Source organism: Moschus berezovskii, chromosome 24 (genome assembly GCF_049115385.1).
Source record: "Moschus berezovskii isolate FMDL1 chromosome 24, NW_MosBer_1.0, whole genome shotgun sequence".
NCBI classification, from domain to species: Eukaryota; Metazoa; Chordata; class Mammalia; order Artiodactyla; family Moschidae; genus Moschus; species Moschus berezovskii.
This window is the reverse complement of record NC_142483.1, coordinates 61,338,002-61,357,136: the sequence shown is the minus strand read 5'-3', so window position 1 is coordinate 61,357,136 and position 19,135 is coordinate 61,338,002. Positions and strand designations below refer to the sequence as shown.

At 40.2% G+C, this 19,135-nt stretch overlaps 1 non-coding gene across 1 annotated transcript; it reads right to left on the bottom strand.

Moving 5' to 3' along the window:
• Window positions 1-299: 299 nt before the first annotated feature.
• On the bottom strand, window positions 300-406 carry LOC129548228 (U6 spliceosomal RNA). Its single transcript, XR_008684306.1, has one exon. It is a non-coding gene; the product is annotated as a U6 spliceosomal RNA (small nuclear RNA).
• Window positions 407-19,135: the final 18,729 nt, after the last annotated feature.

Below are 19,135 nucleotides of genomic sequence, written 5' to 3'. Positions count from 1 at the left end.
GGTCTTGTATTCAAGTGGTTTCCTTTGTGTGAGTTTTCACTATTTGATACTCCTTAGGGTTTGTTCTCTGGTAGTCTAGGGTCTTTGAGTCAGTGTTCCCACTCCAAACGCTCAGGGTTTGGAACAAATATTCCACAAATGGTTTGTTATGGCATTAAGTGAGAGTAAAACAAGTATCCAAAAATGAGAAGCCAAATGTGAACCCCAGACCAATGGCAGTTACAAAATCAGGCAAATAATAATTAAAATAATGGTATATGCTTATATATGTATACACCCATGAGCAAAGTGAAAACAGAAAATATATGGAAGGCTTCATGAATTTGCATGTCATTCTTGCACAGGAATCATGCTAATTTTCTCTGTATCGTTCCAATTCTAGTATATTTGCTGCCGCAGTGAGCACCTAGTGATTCTTTTTTATGTGAAGTAATTATGATTGCATTGACTTGTTACTTTCTCTTTGATTATGTTGGATCTCTCTTCTTCATCAAAATACTTGCATTTTAAATCATAATTCTGTTCCTAAAACTAAACTCAGTAATTGTTTGGAAGACGCTTGTGTGTGCAAATGTCAGATAGGAATTGAGAGGAAGGGGTAGGCATTTAAAAAGTCAGACTAAAAACACATTTAAAAAAATCAATTCAGATTCAAGAAACGTTTTTCTGCCTGAAGTTTGACACATCCACTGATGCAGGGATTCACCAAGGATACCTAACCAAGGGATGAGAAAAATTAAGTTCCTAGATTTATGAAGACACTTTTAATTTATTTTTTGTTTTTATTTTTATTACTTTTAAATTTATTTATTTTAATTGGAGACTAATTACTTTACAATATTGTAGTGGTTTTTGCCATTCATTGACATGAATCAGCCATGAGTGTACATGTGTCCCCATCCTGAACCCCCCTTCCACTACCCTCACCATCCCATCCCTCAGGGTCATCCCAGTGCACCAGCCCTGAGCACCCTGTCTCATGCATCAAACCCAGACTGATGATCTATTTCACATATGATAATATACGTTTCAATGCTATTCTCTCAAATCATCCCACCCTCACCTTCTCCCACAGAGTCCAAAATTCTGTTCTTTACATATGGAGACACTTTTTAAAATTAAAATCCCCCAATGAATGAAAATAAATAGAATAAAGAGAATTCTGACTCTAAATTATGAACCCAAATATACCAGTAGCAATTTTAGTCATGGTTTGAGAAATAGATTAAATATTTAAGCCTGCTGAATTTTACTTGGATATCTTTACTCATTCAGCTGATAAATTTCTGTTTAAGTTCTAAAATAGAGTCAGAGACCCCAAGTGGGAGAAAGAAAATTTCCTGTCCAGGGATAAAAATTTTGCCTTGGAATCAACTTTGACAAAAGGTGTAGATAATTGAAAGAGCAAAAGAGAGTGTAACTTTTTTAAAGTAGTATTATCTTGACACACTTTAACGCTAAACTCATTTTTAAGTTGCATTAAGTGATTTTTTAATGCCACTTAATGCCAAAGAATGTTCAAACTATTGAACAATAGTGCTCATCTCACATGCTAGCAAAGTAATGTGGAAAATTTTCTAAGCGAGGCCTCAATAGTACATAAACTGAGAAATTCCAAATGAACAAGCTGGATTTAGAAAAAAAACAGAGACCAAGTTGCCAACATCTGTTGGATCATAGAAAAAGCAAGATAATTCCAGAAAAACATCTACTTCTGCTTCATTGAAAGCACTAAAACTTTTGACTGTGCAGATCACAACAAACTGTAGAAAACTCTTTAAGAAATGGGAATACCAGACCACCTTACCTGCCTCCTGAAAAACCTGTAGGCAGGTCAAGAAGCAACAGTTAGAACCAGACATGGGACAGAGGACTGATTCCAAATTGGGAAAGGAGTATGTTAAGGCTGGATATTGTCATTCTGTTTATTTAACTTTTATGCAGAGTACATCATGTGAAATGCCATGCTGGATGAAGCACAAGCTGGAATCAAGATTCTGAGAGAAATATCAATAACCTCAGATACACAGATAACACCACCATTATGGCAGAAAGCGAAGAGGAACCAAAGAGACTCTTGACAAAAGTGAAAGAGGAGAGTGAAAGCATTGGCTTAAAACTCAGCATTTAGAAAACTAAGATCATGGCATCTGTTCCCATCATTTCATGTCAAATTGATGCGGAAATAATGGAAACAGCGAGAGGCTTTATTTTTGGGGGTTCCAAAATTACTGCAAATGGTGACTTCAACCATGAAATTAAAAGACGTTTGCTCCTTGGAAGAAAAGCTTTGACCAACCTAGACAGCATATTAAAAAGCAGAGACATCACTTTGCCAACAAAGGTCAATCTAGTCAAAGCTATGGTTTTTCCAGTAATCTTATATGAATGTTAGTGTTGGACCATAAAGAAGGCTGAATGCTGTAGAATTGATGCTTTTGAACTGTGGTATTGGAAAAGACTCTTGAGAGTCTCTTGGACTGCAAAGAGATCAAACCAGTCCATCCTAAAGGAAATCAGTCCTGAATATTCATTGGAAGGATTGGTGCTGATCCTAAAGCTGCAACACTTTAGCCACCTGATGCGAAAAACTGACTCATTTGAAAAGACCCTAATGCTGGCAAAGATTGAAGGCGAGAGGAGAAGGGAATGACAGAAGACCAGGTGACTCGATGGTGTCAGAGAATCAATGGGCATAAGTTTGAGCAAGCTCTGGGAGATGGTGAAGGACAGGGAAGCCTTGCATGCTGCAGTTCATGGGTTCACAAAGAGTCAGACATGACTAACTGAACAACAAAAAAGTGGTTTCTAGTATTTTCACAAAGTCGAGCAACCATCACTGTTATCTAATTCCAGAGTAGTAATTTCATTATCCCCCAAAGAAGCTTGATATCTGTTAGCAGTTACTCCCCATTCCTCTCCTGTCCACAGCCCATAGCAACCTTTATTCGGCTTTCTGTCTGTTTGGATTTGCCTGTTCTGGACATTTCATGTGAATAAAATCATATAATATATGCCCTTTGTGTCTGACTTATTTCATTTAGCATAATGTTTTCAGAGTTCATCCACATAGTTGCATGAAGTATTCCTACTCTTCGTTGAATAATAATCTCTGTTTAATGGGTATATCACAGTTGGTTTACCCTTTTAACTATTGGTGGATGTTTGAGTTGTTTCCAAATTAACGCTATTATGAACAAAGCTGCAATGCACATATGTGTAAAAACTTTATGCACAAGTTTTTCTGTAGACACATGTCTTCAAGTCTTCTGGGTATATACTTAGAAATGTAATTGCAGAGTCATATGATAGCTTTATGTTTAACCTTTTGAGTAACTGTCAAACTGTTTTGCAAAGTGACTGCATTATTATACCCTCCAGCCAGCAATGTATGAGGTCTGATTTTTACATATCCTTGCTGATGTTTAATTTCCATTATCCTTTTTGTTGTAGTCATACTAGTGGGTGTGAAGTGGTATTTCTTTGTGGCTTTGGTTTGCAGTTCCTTAGTGATTAATGTCTAGTCAAGGATATAGTTTTTCCAGTAGTCATGTATGGGTGTGAAAGTTGGACTATAAAGAAAGCGGAGCATTTAATAATTGAAGCTTTTGAACTGTGGTGTTGGAGAAGACTCTTGAGAGTCCCTTGGACTGAGAGGAGATCCAACCTGTCCATCCTAAAGGAGATCAGTCCTGGGTGTTCATTGGAGGGACTGATGTTGAAGCTGAAACTCCAATACTCTGGCCACCTGATGTGGAGAGCTGACACATTTGAAAAGACCCTGAAGCTGGGAAGGATTGAGGGCAGGAGGAGAAGGGGACGACAGAAGATGAGATGGTTGGATGGCATTACTGACACAATGGACATGAGTTTGGATGGACTCCGAGAGTTGCTGATGGACAGGGAGGCCTGGTGTGCTGCGGTTCATGGGGTCGCAAAGAGTCGGACACGACTGAGAGACTGAACTGAACTGAATTGAATGGTTAATGTGGATGATTATTTTTTCTTTTTTTTAATTTTTAATTAATTAATTAATTTAAATTGGAGGCAAATTACTTTACATTATTGTATTGGGTAAATCACAGTAGGATCCTCCATGACCCACCTCCCAGAATACTGAAAATAAAAGCAAAAATAAACAAATGGGACCTAATTAAAATTAAAAGTTTCTGCACAGCAAAGGAAACTATAAGCAAGGTGAAAAGGCAGTCTTCAGAATGGGAGAAAATAATAGCAAATGAAGCAACTGACAAAGGACTAATCTCAAAAATATAGAAGCAACTCCTGCAGCACAATTCCAGAAAAATAAACGACCCAATCAAAAAATGGGCCAAAGAACTAAACAGACATTTCTCCAAAGAAGACATACAGATGGTTAACAAACACATGAAAAGATGCTCAACATCACTCATAATCAGAAGGATGATTCTTTTTTCATGTGCTTATTGGCCATTTGTATATTTTCTTTGGAGAAATGTCTATTGAAATCTTTCATCCGAATTTTAATTGAGTACTTTGTATTTTTGTTTTTAGGTTGTAGGAATTTTTTCTATGTTCTGAATACTAGATATTTATGTGATACATGATTTGCAGATATGTTCTCCTATTCTTTGGGTTGCTTTTCAGTTTCTTGATTGTATTTTTGATGCACAAAAGTTTAAAATTTTAATAATTCAGTTTATCTGTTTTTCTTTTGCTGGTTGTGCTTTTGCTGTTGTATCTAAGAAGTGATCATCAAATATGAGGTAACATTCTGGATCACTTGCAGTTCCATATGAATTTTAGAAACAACTTGTCAATTTCTTCAAAAAAATAATCTGAAATTCTGATAGGGATTGCCCACTGAATCTGCAGATTAGTTTGAATACTGTTACTCTTTTAACAATATTAAGTTTTCTGATCCATGAATATGTGCTATTTTTTCATTTTTTAGATGTTCTTCAATTCCTTTCAACATTTTTTTGACTTATTTTATTTTTTTTAATTGGAGGCAAATTACTTTACATTAATATATTGGTTGGTTTTGCCATACATTGACACGATTCTGCCCCAGGTGTACATGTGTTCCCCCTCTTGAACCCCCCTCCCACCTCCCTCTTCCCCATATCCTCCCTCCAGGTCATTGCCGTGCACCAGCCCCAAGCATCCTGTATCATACGTCGGACCTGGACTGGTGATTCATTTCACATATGATAATACACATGCTACAATGCCATTCTCTCAAATCATCCCACCTTCACCCTCTCCCACAGAGTCCCAAAGACTGTTCTACACACCTATGTCTCTTTTTCAGTCTCGTATACAGGGTTAAGGTTACCATCTTTCTAAATTCCATATATATGTGTTAGTATGCTGTACTGATGTTTTTCTTTCAGGCTGACTTCACTCTGTATAATAGGCTCCAATTTCATCCACCTCATTAGAACTGATTCAAATGCATTCTTTTTAATTGCTGAAAAATACTCCATTGTGTATATGTGCCAAAGCTGTCTTATCCATTCATCTGCAGATGGACATCTAGGTTGCTTCCATATCCTGGCTATTATAAACAGTGCTGCAATGAACATTGGAGTACATGTATTTCTTTCAATTCTGGTTTCCTCGGTGTGTACGCCCAGGAGTGCGATTGCTGGATCATATGGCAGTTCTATTTCCAGTTTTTTGAGGAATATCCACACTGTTCTCCATAGTGGCTGTACTAGTTTGCATTCCCACCAACAGTGTAAGAGGAGGGTTCCCTTTTCTCCACACCCTCTCCAGCATTTATTGCATATAGACTTTTGGATAGCAGCCATTCTGACTGGTGTTCAGGCTCTACTACAAAGCCACAGTCATCAAGACAATATGGTACTGGCATAAAGACAGAAATATAGATCAATGGAACAAAATAGAAAGCCCAGAGATAAACCCACGCACCTATGGACACCTTATCTTTGACAAAGGAGGAAAGAATATCAAATGGAGAAAAGACAGTCTCTTCAACAAGTGGTGCTGGGAAAACTGGTCAGCCACTTGTAAAAGAATGAAATTAGAACACTGCCTAACCCCATACACAAAAATAAACTCAAAATGGATTAAAGATCTAAATGTAAGACCAGAAACTATAAAACTCCTAGAGGAGAACGTAGGCAAAACACTCTCCGACATAAATCACAGCAGGATCCTCCATGACCCACCTCCCAGAATATTGGAAATAAAAGCAAAAACAAACAAATGGGACCTAATTAAAATAAAAAACTTCTGCACAGCAAAGGAAACTATAAGCAAGGTGAAAAGGCAGCCTTCAGAATGGGAGAAATTAATAGCAAATGAAGCAACTGACAAAGAATTAATCTCCAAAATATATAAGTAGCTCCTGCAGCTCAATTCCAGAAAAATAAACGACTCAATCAAAAAATGGGCCAAAGAACTAAACAGACATTTCTCCAAAGAAGACATAAAAATGGCTAACAAACACATCAACATTCTTTTGTGGTTTTCAGTGTAAAAGCATTCAGTCACTTATTTTGTTAAATTTATTCATAAGTATTTTATTCTTTTTGATACTATTGCAACTGAAATTTTTCCTTATTTATCTTTCAATTGTTTATTACAAGTGTCTAGAAATATAATTGATATTTATATCCTGCAAACTTGCTGAACTCATTTATTAGTTCTAATTGTTCTTCAGTGGATGCCATAGTTTTTTCTATATATTTAATACAAGAGCATGTTATATGTGAACAGAGATAGTTTTACTTCTTCTTTTTCAGTCTGAATGCCTTTTATTTCTTTTTCTTTCATAATTGTACTGTCTCAAATCCCTCTATGACACTGCTGAGTAGAAGTGGCAGAATGGCATCTTTGTCTTATTCCTGATATTAAATAAAGAGCATCCAGTCCTGAACCATGATACATGATACTAGTTGTGGGTGTTTATAGATGCCATTCATCAAGATGAGATTATGACCTTATGTCTCTATTATGTTGAGTGCATTTATTATGAAAGGATATTGGATTTGTCAAAAGTTTTTTGCATTTATTCAGATGATCTTTTCATTGAAAAAAATACTAATATGGTGCATTGTATTAATTGATTTCCAGACCAGCCCTGCATACTTGACATAATTTGCACTTTGGTATGAGATGGCTTGGTGATGGATAGGGAGGCCTGGCGTGCTGTGATTCATGGGGTCGTGGAGAGTCGGACACGACTGAGCGACTGAACTGAACTGAACTGATGAGATGGCTGGATGGCATCACCGACTCGATGGACATGAGTTTGAGTGAACTCCGGGAGTTGGTGATGGACAGGGAGGCCTGGCGTGCTGTGATTCATGGGGTCGCAAAGAGTCGGACACAACTGAGCAACTGAACTGAACTGAACTGATGGTGTATAATTCCTTTCATATGTTGCTGGATATAGTTTGCTACTATTTTGTTGAATAATTTTGTATCCATATTCATGAGAGATATTGGCCTGGAGTTTTATTTCCTTGTGATTTCTTTGAGTGGTTTTGGTATGAAGATAATACTAACATTGTAATACTACATTGTAAGACAATGTAGCCTGGCATGCTACAGTCCATAGGGTGGCAAACAGTCAGACATGCCTTAGCGAGTGAACAACAAAAACAAAATGAATAGAGGAGTATTCACTCCTTTCTATTTTTTTTGGAAGAGTTTTGAAGAATTAGTATTAATTCTTCTTTAAATGCTTGGTACGATTCAACAGGGAAATTATATGGACCCGAGCCAGTTTTTGTGGGTTGCTTTTTAAAATTATTCATCCAATCACTTTACTTGCTGTAAGTCTGTTTAGATTGTCTAGTTCTTTTAGAGTCAGTTTGGGTAGTTTGTGTTTTTCTGTGCGTCTGTCAATTTAATTTACATTATCTCATTTGTTAGCATATATTTTTATAGTATTCTTGTTCCTCTGTAGGTTAGGCAGTGATGTCCCCTCTTTTGTTTCTCTCTCTCTCTCTTTTGAGAGTCTTCTCTCTCTCTTTCTTTGGCAGTTTTTGACAAACATCCCTGGAGAAAAGGCTCTGCACTGGGTAATCTCCGAGTTTGGTGAAACAGCCAGTCTTATACATAGGATCTTCCAAGGAACCACTATGAAGGCCAAATACTGACAATAATCTGAAAATGGGGCTCTGAAGGACCTCCACCCATGCTCTTCTCCCTCCAGTGGCTGCCACATTGCTGGCTTCCACAGTGACTGCAGGGTGTTTTCCAGGCTACTGTAGAGTTGGGAAGTGGGATAGGAGGGATCACATTGAAATGCCACATATATTGCTGCTCTTACTAAAATTCAGCAGTTCAATTCAGTTCGGTCACTCAGTCGTGTCCGATTCTTTGTGACCCCATGAATCGCAGCACACCAGGCCTCCCTGTCCATCACCAACTACCATAGTTTACTCAAACTCATGTCCATCTAGTTGGTGATGCCATCCAGCCATCTCATCCTCTGTCTTCCCCTTCTCCTTCTGCCCCCAAACTCTCCCAGCATCAGGGTCTTTTCCAATGAGTCAACTTTCACATGAGGTAACCAAAGTATTGGAGTTTCAGCTTCAGCATCGGTCCTTCCAATGAACACCCAGGATTGATCTCCTTTAGGATGGACTGGTTGGATCTCCTTGCAGTCCAAGGTACTCTCAAGAGTCTTCTCCAAGACCACAGTTCAAAAGCATCAATTCTTTGGCGAACAGCTTTCTTTACAGTCCAACTCTCACATCCATACATCATCACTGGAAAAACCATAGCTTTGACTAGACGGACCTTTGTTGGCAAAGTAATGTCTCTGTTTTTTAATATACTATCTAGGTTGGTCATAACTTTCCTTCAAGGAGTAAGCGTCTTTTAATTTCATGGCTGTAATCACCATCTGCAGTCACCAGTTATTTGAAGAATAAATGTTTCCTAGATTGCTGAAAGAATTTTGGTTAATGTCCAGAGTTCTGAAAATGTTAATTCTGGCAATTTTTGTCAGTATTCTCATTGCTTTTATGGAGGAGAGGAAATTTTTGCATTGCTTTACTCTGCCATTTTCACTGATGTCACTCACTAAATTTATTTTTTATTTTAAAAATAAACATTTGTTTCTAAATCTTGAATGCCACAGATTACTACATCATTCAACTATTCTTTGTGTGAGGTCACATAGTTTTAGAGACTTTGCTTATGAAGCCTTGTTTGAAGCATTATAATATATTAAATGGCAAATGGAACACAACTGATGTGGATGATTGAAAGGTTTTGTTAAAACCTGTTAGCTGGAAACTGCATACCACACACTCCCCACAACTAATCTCATCTTGACACATCCCTCCTCTAACCTTTTCAGAGTGGGTGCAAAATGCAGGTTTAGGCTATGTTGAGGTGCCCATTCCCACCCCTATAAGTACAAGTGAACTTTAGAACCTTGAGTGGCCACCGAAGGTCACAACTATTCTGTGACCTGGTTAATACCTCCTATTGTTATGTGACTCTGGACAAGAGGGAGAGCTCTGAGAATTTTGTTGCTTCATTTGTGGAAACCCACACACAGATGAAAATAAAGGACAGATAGTGATGTTTTATGTTCAAGCAGGAGAGTTGGAAATGTACTTATCTGGTTTTCAATGCACTTATTATCTGGTTTTCAGTTCTAAGACGGAACATATTTCTTAATCATAGCTGTCAAATCACTTTGACTTGTTCAAAGAAAGGGATTAACTCCCTAGATACAGACAACCTAATATCAGGCATCCTTCCTTGTCACCTTCCCTCTCTGCTCCCAGCTTCCATCCCAGACACACCCAGGGATTACAATAGCAAGATTCCCCCCCTCATCAGTCTTTTATGGGCAACTGATGAGAAAGCGGGGAAACTGAGCTTATTAAGTGAGTGAAGGCTTTCCTTTTAGGGGATTTGGCTTAAACTCAAGACTTTGTGCAGTAAATTTGACAGGGGTTAAGGAAGAGTCTTTGCCTGAACTCATCCTGGGACAAGTGGTGCCACACCCATCTCAGAATTGCATGGCCAGGTGTGAGCAAGGTGTGGCAAGCAAAGCAATCTCAGGTGAAATAATAAACGACACATTCCCAGGTTTCTCTTTACTGCCTTCTTTTCTTCTTATTGGAACTTCATTATTAACTACCATGTCCCCCCCCTCTTTTTATTAAAACTGTTTCCAGTAAAAATTTTGAGAAAACTATCAGCTTCATAAAAGATGAAAGATCAGGTTGAATAATGCCCCTGTCTAAAGCTTTTAAAATTTAAACAGGAAAATAAACCTTAGGCTAAAGGATGGAGGTTTCTTAATAGATTTGGTGGGCAGGAAAAATAAAAAGAAATTCAATAAAGGCAAAATGGATGTCTGAGGAGGCCTTACAAATACCTAAGAAGAGAAGCAAAAGGCAAAGGAGTAAAGGAAAGATCTATCTGTATACACAGTTCCAAAGAATAGAATGGAGAGAGAAGAAAGCCTTCCTAAATGATCATTGCAAAGAAATAGAAGAAAACAATAGAGTGGGAAAGACTAGAGATCTCTTCAAGAAAGTTAGAGATGCCAAGGGACTATTTCATGCAAAAATGGGCACAATAAAGGACAGAAATGGTATAGACCTAACAGAAGCAGAAGATATTAAGAAGAGGTGGCGAGAATACACAGAAGAGTTATACAAAAAAGATCTTCATGACCCAGATAACCACGATGGTGTGATCACTCACCTAGAGACAGACATCCTGGAATGTGAAGTCCCGTGCATCTTGGGAAGCATCACTACAAACAAAGCTAGTGGAGGTGATGGAATTCCAGTTAAGCTATTTCAAATTCTAAAAGATGATGCTGTGAAAGTGCTGCACTCAATATGCCAGCGAATTTGGAAAACTGAGGAGCAGCCACAAGACTAGAAAAGGTCAGTTTCATTCCAATCCCAAAGAAAGACAATGCCAAAGAATGTTCAAACTACTTCACAATTGCACTCAGCTCACATGATAGCAAACTAGTGTACAAAATTCTCCAAGCAAGGCTCCAACAGAATGTGATATATGAATTTCCAGATGTTCAAGCTGCATTTAGAAAAGGCAAAGATCAAATTGCCAATATCTGTTGGATCATTGAAAAAGCAAGAGATATCCAGAAAAAAATCTACATCTGCTTTATTGACTACACCAAATCTTTTGACTCTGTGAATCACAACAAACTGTGGAAAATTCTTAGAGAGATGGGAATACCAGACCACTTTACCTGCTTCCTGAGAAATCCATATGCAGGTCAAGAAGCATCAGTTAGAACTGGACATGGAATAACAGACTAGTTCCAACTTGGGAAGGAGTACCATAAGGCTGTATATTGAAACCCTGCTTGTTTAATTTATAGGCAGTGTCAGTCAGTTAGTCAGTTGAGTCGCTCAGTTGTGTCTGACTCTTTGCACCCCATGGACTGCAGCACGCCAGGCCTCCCTGTCTATAACCAGCACCCAGGGTTTGCTCAGATTCATATCCATTGAGTCATTAATGCCATCGTCTCATCCTCTGTCGCCCATTCTCCTCCTGCCTTCAATCTTTCCCAGCATCAGGGTCTTTTCCAATGAGTCAGTTCTTCTCATCAGGTGGCCAAAGTATTGGAGTTTCAGCATCAGCATCAGTCCTTCCAATGAATATTCAGGACTGATTTCCTTTAGGATAGACTGGTTGGATCTCCTTGCAGTCCAAGGGACTCTCAAGAGTCTTCTCCAACACTTCTCTTTTCTTCTTCTAAAGCATCAATTCTTCAGTACTCAGCTTTCTTAATAGTCCAACTCTCACATCCATACCTGACTACTGCAAAAACCATAGCTTGACTAGATGGACCTTTGTGGGCAATGTCTCTGCTTTTTAATATGTTTTCTAGTTTGGTCATAACTTTTCTTCCAGTGGCAAGTGTCTTTTAATTTCACGGCTGTAGTCACCATCTGCAGTGATTTTGGAGCCCCCCAAAATAGTCTCTGACTGGTTCCATTGTATCCCATCTATTTGCCATTAAGTGATAGGACCAGATGCCATGATCTTGGTTTACTGAGTGTTGCGTTTTAAGCCAACATTTTCACTCTCCTCTTTCACTTTCAAGGAGAGGCTCTTTAGTTCTTCTTTGCTTTCTGCCATAATGGTGATGTCATCTGCACATCTGAGCTTATTGATATTTCTCCTGGCAATCTTGATTCTGGCTTGTGCTTCATGCAGCCCAGCGTTTCTCATGATGTACTCATCATATAGCTTAAATAAGCAGGGTGACAATATACCATTTTGACGTACTTCTTTTCCTATAGGAACCAGTCTGTTGTTCTATGTCCAGTTCTAACTGTTGCTTCTTGACCTGCACACAGAATTCTCAGGATGAAGGTCAGGTGATCTGGCATTCCTATCTCTTTCAGAATTTTCCACATTTCATTGTGATCCACACAGTCAAAAGCTTTGGCATCATCAATAAAGCAGAAGTAGATGTTTCTTTGGAACTCTCTTGCTTTTTTGATCATCCAACGGATGTCGTAATTTGATCTCTTGTTCCTCTGCCTTTTCTAAATCCAGCTTGAACATTTGGAAGTTCATGGTTCACATACTCTTGAAAACTGGTGTGGAGAATTTTGAGCATTGCTTTTCCAGCATGTGAGATGAGTGCAATTGTGCAGTAGTTTGAACATTCTTTGGCACTGTCTTTCTTTGGGATTGGAATGAAACTGACACTTTCTAGCACTGTGGCTACTCCAGAGTTTTCCAAATTCGCTGGCATATTGAGTGCAGCTCTTTCACAGCATCATATTTTAGAATTTGAAATAGCTCAACTGGAATTCCATCACCTCCACTAGCTTTGTTTGTAATGATGCTTCCTAAGACGCACTGGACTTTGCATTCCAGGATGTCTGTCTCTAGGTGAGTGATCACACCATTGTGGTTATCTGGGTCATGAAGATCTTTTTTGTACAGTTCTTCTGTGTATTCTTGCCACCTCTTCTTAATATCTTCTGCTTCTGTTAGGTCCATACCATTTCTGTCCTTTATTGTGCACACCTTTGCAGGAAATGTTCCCTTGGTATCTCTAGTTTTCTTGAAGAGATTTCTATTCTTTCCCATTCTATTGTTTTCTTCTATTTCTTTGCATTGATCACGAAGTAAAACATTCTTATCTCTCCTTGCTATTCTTTGGAACTCTGCGTTCAAATGGGTATATCTTTCCTTTTCTCCTTTGCCTTTTACTTCTCTTCTTTTCACAGCTGTTGTTAAGACCTTCTCAGACAACCATATTGCATTTTTTCATTACTTTTTCTTGAGGATGGTCTTGATCCCTGCCTCCTGTACAATGTCACAAACCTCCTTCCATGGTTCTTCAGTCACTTGGTCTATCTGGTCTATTCCCTTGAATTTATTTCTCACTTCCACGGTATAATTATAAGGGATTTGATTTAGGTCATAACTGAATGGTGTAGTGGTTTTCCCTTCTTTCTTCAATTTAGTCCTGAATTTGGCAATAAGGAGTTCATGATCTGAGCCACAGCCAGCTACCAATCTTGTTTTTTCTGACTCTATAGAGCTTCTGCATCTTCGGCTGCAAAGAGTATAATCAATTTGATTTCTGTGTTGACCGCCTGGTGATGTCTATGTGTACAGTTTTCTCTTGTGTTGTTGCAAGAGGGTGGTTGCTATGACCAGTGCATTCTCTTGGCAAATCTCTATTAGCCTTACCTCTGTTTCATTCTATACTCCAACGTCAAGTTTGTCTATTATTGCATGGATTTCTTGATTTCCTACTTTTGCGTTCCACTGCCCTATGATGAAAAGGACATCTTTTTTGGGTTTTAGTTCTAGAAGGTCTTGTAGGTCTTCATAGAAGAATTCAGTTTCAGATTCTTCAGTATTACTGGTCAGCACAGAGACTTGTATTACTGTGATATGGAATTGTTTGCCCTGGAAATGAATAGAGCTCATTCTGTTGTTTTTGATATTAGATCCACGTACTGCTTTTCAGAATGTTTTGTTACTATGATGGCTACTCCTTTTCTTCTAACGGAGTTTTTTTTTCCACAGTAGTAAATATCACTTCATGGGAAATAGATGGAAAAACAGTGGAAACAGTGTCAGACTTTGTTTTTTTGGGCTCCAAAATCACTGCAGATGCTGATTGCAGCCATGAAATTAAAAGACGCTTGCTCCTTGGAAGGAAAGTTATGATCAATCTTGATAATGTATTAAAAAGCAGAGACATTACTTTGCCAACAAAGGTCCATCTAGTCAAGGCTATGGTTTTTCCCGTGGTCATGTATGGATGTGAGAGTTGGACTGTGAAGAAAGCTGATCGCCGAAGAATTGATGCTTTTGAACTGTGGTGTTGGAGAAGACTCTTGAGAATCGCTTGGAATGCAAGGAGATCCAAACAGTTCATTCTAAAGGAGATCAATCCTGGGTGTTCATTGGAAGGACTGATGCTAAAGCTGAAACTGCAATACTTTGGCCACCTCATGCGACGAGTTGACTCCCTGGAAAAGACTCTGATGCTGGGAAAGGTTGGGGGCGGGAGGAGATGGGGACAACTGAGAATGAGATGGCTGGATGGCATCACCGACTCTGTGGACATGAGTTTGAGTGAACTCCGGGAGTTGGTGATGGACAGGGAGGCCTGGCGTGCTGTGATTCATGGGATCGCAAAGAGTCGGACATGACTGAGCGACTGAACTGAACTGAACTGAACTGAACCGACCTGGGGAGTTGATCTTTCAGTTTCCTATCTTTTTGCCTTTTCATACTGTTCATGGGGTTCTCAAGGCAAGAATACTGAAGTGGTTTGCCATTCCCTTCTCCAGTGGACCACGTTTTGCCAGAACTGTCCACCATGACCTGTCTTTCTTGGGTGGCCCTACACACATGGCTCATAGTTTTATTGAGTTAGACAAAGCTGTGGTCCATGTGATCAGATTGGTTAGTTTTCTGTGTTTGTGGTTTTCAGTCTGTCTGCCCTCTGATGGAGAAGGATAAGAGGTTTATGGAAGTTTTCTGATGGGAGAGACTGACTGAGGGGGAAACTTGGTCTTATTCTGATGGGTGGGGCCATGCTCAGTTCAGTGGCTCAGTCATGTCCGACTCTCCGTGACCCCATGAATCACAGCACGCCAGGCCTCCCTGTCCATCACCAACTCCCGGAGTTCACTCAAACTCATGTCCACAGAGTTGGTGATGCCATCCAGCCATCTCATTATCTGTCGTCCCCTTCTCCTCCCGCCCCCAACCTTTCCCAGCATCAGAGTCTTTTCCAGGGAGTCAACTCGTCGCATGAGGTGGCCAAAGTATTGCAGTTTCAGCTTTAGCATCAGTCCTTCCAATGAACACCCAGGATTGATCTCCTTTAGAATGGACTGGTTGGATCTCCTTGCAGTGCAAGGGACTCTCAAGAGTCCCCTTCAACACCACAGTTCAAAAGCATCAATTCTTCGGCGATCAGCTTTCTTCACAGTCCAACTCTCACATCCATACATGACCACGGGAAAAACCATAGCCTTGACTAGATGGACCTTTGTTGACAAAGTAATGTCCCTGCTTTTTAATATACTATCAAGGTTGGTCATAACTTTCCTTCCAAGGAGTAAGCGTCTTTTAATTTCCTGGCTTCAATCAGCATCTGCAGTAATTTTGGAGCCCCCCAAGATAAAGTCTGACACTGTTTCCACTGTTTTTCCATCTATTTCCCATGAAGTGATGGGACCAGATCCCGTGATCTTTGTTTTCTGAATGTTGAGCTTCAAGCCAACTTTTTCACTCTCCTCTTTCACTTTCATCAAGAGGCTTTTGAGTTCCTCTTCACTTTCTGCCATAAGGGTAGTGTCATCTGCATATCTGAGGTTATTGATATTACTCCCAGCAATCTTGATTCCAGCTTGTGCTTCTTCCAGCCCAGCATTCCTCATAATGTACTCTGCATATAAGTTAAATAAGCAAGGTGACAATATACAGTCTTGACGTACTCCTTTTCCTATTTGGAACCAGTCTGTTGTTCCATGTCCAGTTCTGACTGTTGCTTCCTGATCTGCATATAGGTTTCTCAAGAGGCAGGTCATCTCTTTCAGAATTTCCCACAGTTTCTTGTGATCCACACAGTCAAAAGCTTTGGCATAGTCAATGAAGCAGAAGTAGATGTTTTTCTGGAACTCTCTTGCTTTCTCCATGATCCAGTGGATGTTGGCAATTTGATCTCTGGTGCCTCTGCCTTTTCTAAAACCTGCTTGAACATTTGGGAGTTCACGGTTCACATATTGCTGAAGCCTGGCTTGGAGAATTTTGAGCATGACTTTACTAGTGTGTGAGATGAGTGCAGTTGTGCGGTAGTTTGAGCATTCTTTGGCCATGCTCAGTAAATCTTTAATCCAATTTTCTGTTGATGGGTGAGACTGTATTCCTTCCCAGTTTTTTGACCTGAGGCCAAACTATGGTGGAGATAATGAAGATAATTGCAACCTTTTTCAAAAGGTCCCATGCACACACGGCTACGCTCAGTTGCCCCAACCCTGCTGTTGGCCATCACTGACCCTTCCCTGTGTCAGAGACTCCTGGACACTCACAGGAAAGTGTGGGTCAATATCTTGTGGGTTCACTATTCCTCTCCCCTGGGACCTGGTGCACACAAGGTTCTGTTTGTACCCTCCAAGAGTCTGTTTCCCAGTCCTGTGTAAGTTCTGGTGGCTCTATGGAGGGGTTGATGGTGATCTTCTCCAAGAAGCTTATGCCATACTAAGGTCTGCTGCACCCAGGGCCTCTGCCCCTGCAGCAGTCCACCGATGACACATACCTCTGCAGGAGACACTCAAACAGTGTTCTGTCTGAGTCTCTGAGTCCTGGTGTGCACGAGGTTTGTGTGAGTGTCTCTGGCAAGTATGGGATTTGATTCTAAATACGATTTTGCCCTTCCTACCATCTTGCTGGGACTTCTCCTTTGTCCTTGAACTTGGGAAATCTCCTCAAAGTCACATGAAATACTGGACTGGATGAAGTACAAGCTAGAAACAAGTTCCTGTGAGAAATATCAATAACCTCAGATATGCAGATAATACCACCATCATGGCAGAAAATGAAGAGGAACTAACAAGAGCCTCTTGATGAAACTGAAACAGGAGAGTGAAAAAGCTGGCTTAAAACCAACATTGAGAAAACTAAGATTGTGGCATCCGATCTCATCACATCATGGCAAATAGTTCAGGAAACAGTGACAGACTTTATTTTCTTGGGATCCAAAATCACAGCAGATGGTGACTGCAGCCATGAAATTAAAAGACATTTATTTACTCCTTGGAAGAAAAACTATGACCAACCTAGACAGCATTTTAAAAAGCAGAGACAACACTTTGCCAGTAAAGGTCCATCTAGTCAAAGGTATGGTTTTTTCAGTAGTCATGTATGGATGTGACAGTTTTCACATAAATAAGGTTGAGCGCTGAAGAATTGATGTTTTTGAACTGTGGTGTTGAAGAAGACTCTTGAGAGTCCCCTGGACTGCAAGGAAATCAAACCAGTCAATCGTAAAGGAAATTAGTCCTGAATATTCATTTGAGAGACTGATGCTGAAGCTGAAGCTCCAATACTTTGGCCACCTGATGTGAAGAACTTTCTCATTGGATGAGACCTTAATGCTGGGAAAGATTGACGGCAGGAGAAAAGGGGACAACGGAGGATTTAGATGGTTTAATGGCATCACTGACTCTATGGACATGAATTTTAGCAAACTCTGGGAGTTGGTGATGGATAGGGAAGCATGCATGCTACAGTCCATGGGGTCGCAAAGAATTGGACATGACTGAGTGACTGAACTGAACTGAACTTGGTGGGCAAGTGCAACAGCCTGGGCACATTAAAAGTGTAGTGAGGGGCTAGAATTCTCTTCCTGTTACCCTGACACCCAGAAGCCTTTCTCAGGAAAGTATGAGTGGTTGTGTATCTCATGTCTCTGTGAGGACCTTCTCCCTGCCTTCCTTCCAAAGCAGCAACATGTGACTTAATTTATGACATGTTCATCGACAGAAAGGTTCTCAGAATCCCCCAAAGACTTTAGCATGTGCATTTCTCAATACTTCTGCCTAGTTTTCAATCAGTTCTGTTATTTTCTTACTTTAATCCAACCTTATGTCAATTTTAATCAATTACCTGTATGCTACAGGTGGGTCTGCTCCATTTAACACAGTCATCTGTCCTGTTGCCATTCCCCCAACTTTCTTGAATCAACTTTGCTATTTCCATAATCTCTAACAGCTTGATTTTTTCCTATTATTCCACTGTGCCATTTATATTCTGAGTTTTTTCCACATAGCTTGGCTTAACTTACACACTTGATTCTGTCTATTGACAGACCTGGTAACATAATGGCTTTGCTGATTTTAAAACTCTGATGAAAATGGTCATGTGATACGTTAGAATTTTCTGCTGGAAATTAACTAGGTCTAATCATTGGAGAGTTGGACTGTGAAGAAAGCTGATCGTCGAAGAATGGATGCTTTTGAACTGTGGTGTTGGAGAAGACTCTTGAGAGTCCCTTATACTGCAAGGAGATCCAACCAGTCCATTCTAAAGGAGATCAATCCTGGATGTTCATTGGAGGGACTGATGCTAAAGCTGAAACTCCAATACTTTGGCCACCTCATGCGACGACTTGACTCCCTGGAAAAGACTCTGATGCTGGGAAAGGTTGGGGGCGGGAGGAGAAGGGGACGATGGAGAATGAGATGGCTGGATGGCATCACCGACTCTGTGGACATGAGTTTGAGTGTACTCCGGGAGTTGGTGATGGACAGGGAGGCCTGGCGTGCTGTGATTCATGGGGTCGCGGAGAGTCGGACACGACTGAGCGACTGAACTGAACTGAACTGAACTGAAAGGTAGTTTAGACGGACCACGCAGAAGCGTGGCCGAGAGGAACTACCTGGCGCCCGAGGTCAGGCACGGTGGCCTAGAGGAGCTACCCCACGTCCAAGTGGTGTCTGCTGCACGGGCGGAGGTGGGATGAGAGGAGCTACTCCACGTTCAAGGTCAGGAGGGGCGGCCATGAGAAGATACTCCTCATCCAAGGTAAGGAGCAGCAGCTGTGCTTTGCTGGAGCAGCCATGAAGAGATACCCCATGACCAAGGTAAGAGAAACCCAAGTAAGACAGTAGGTATTGTG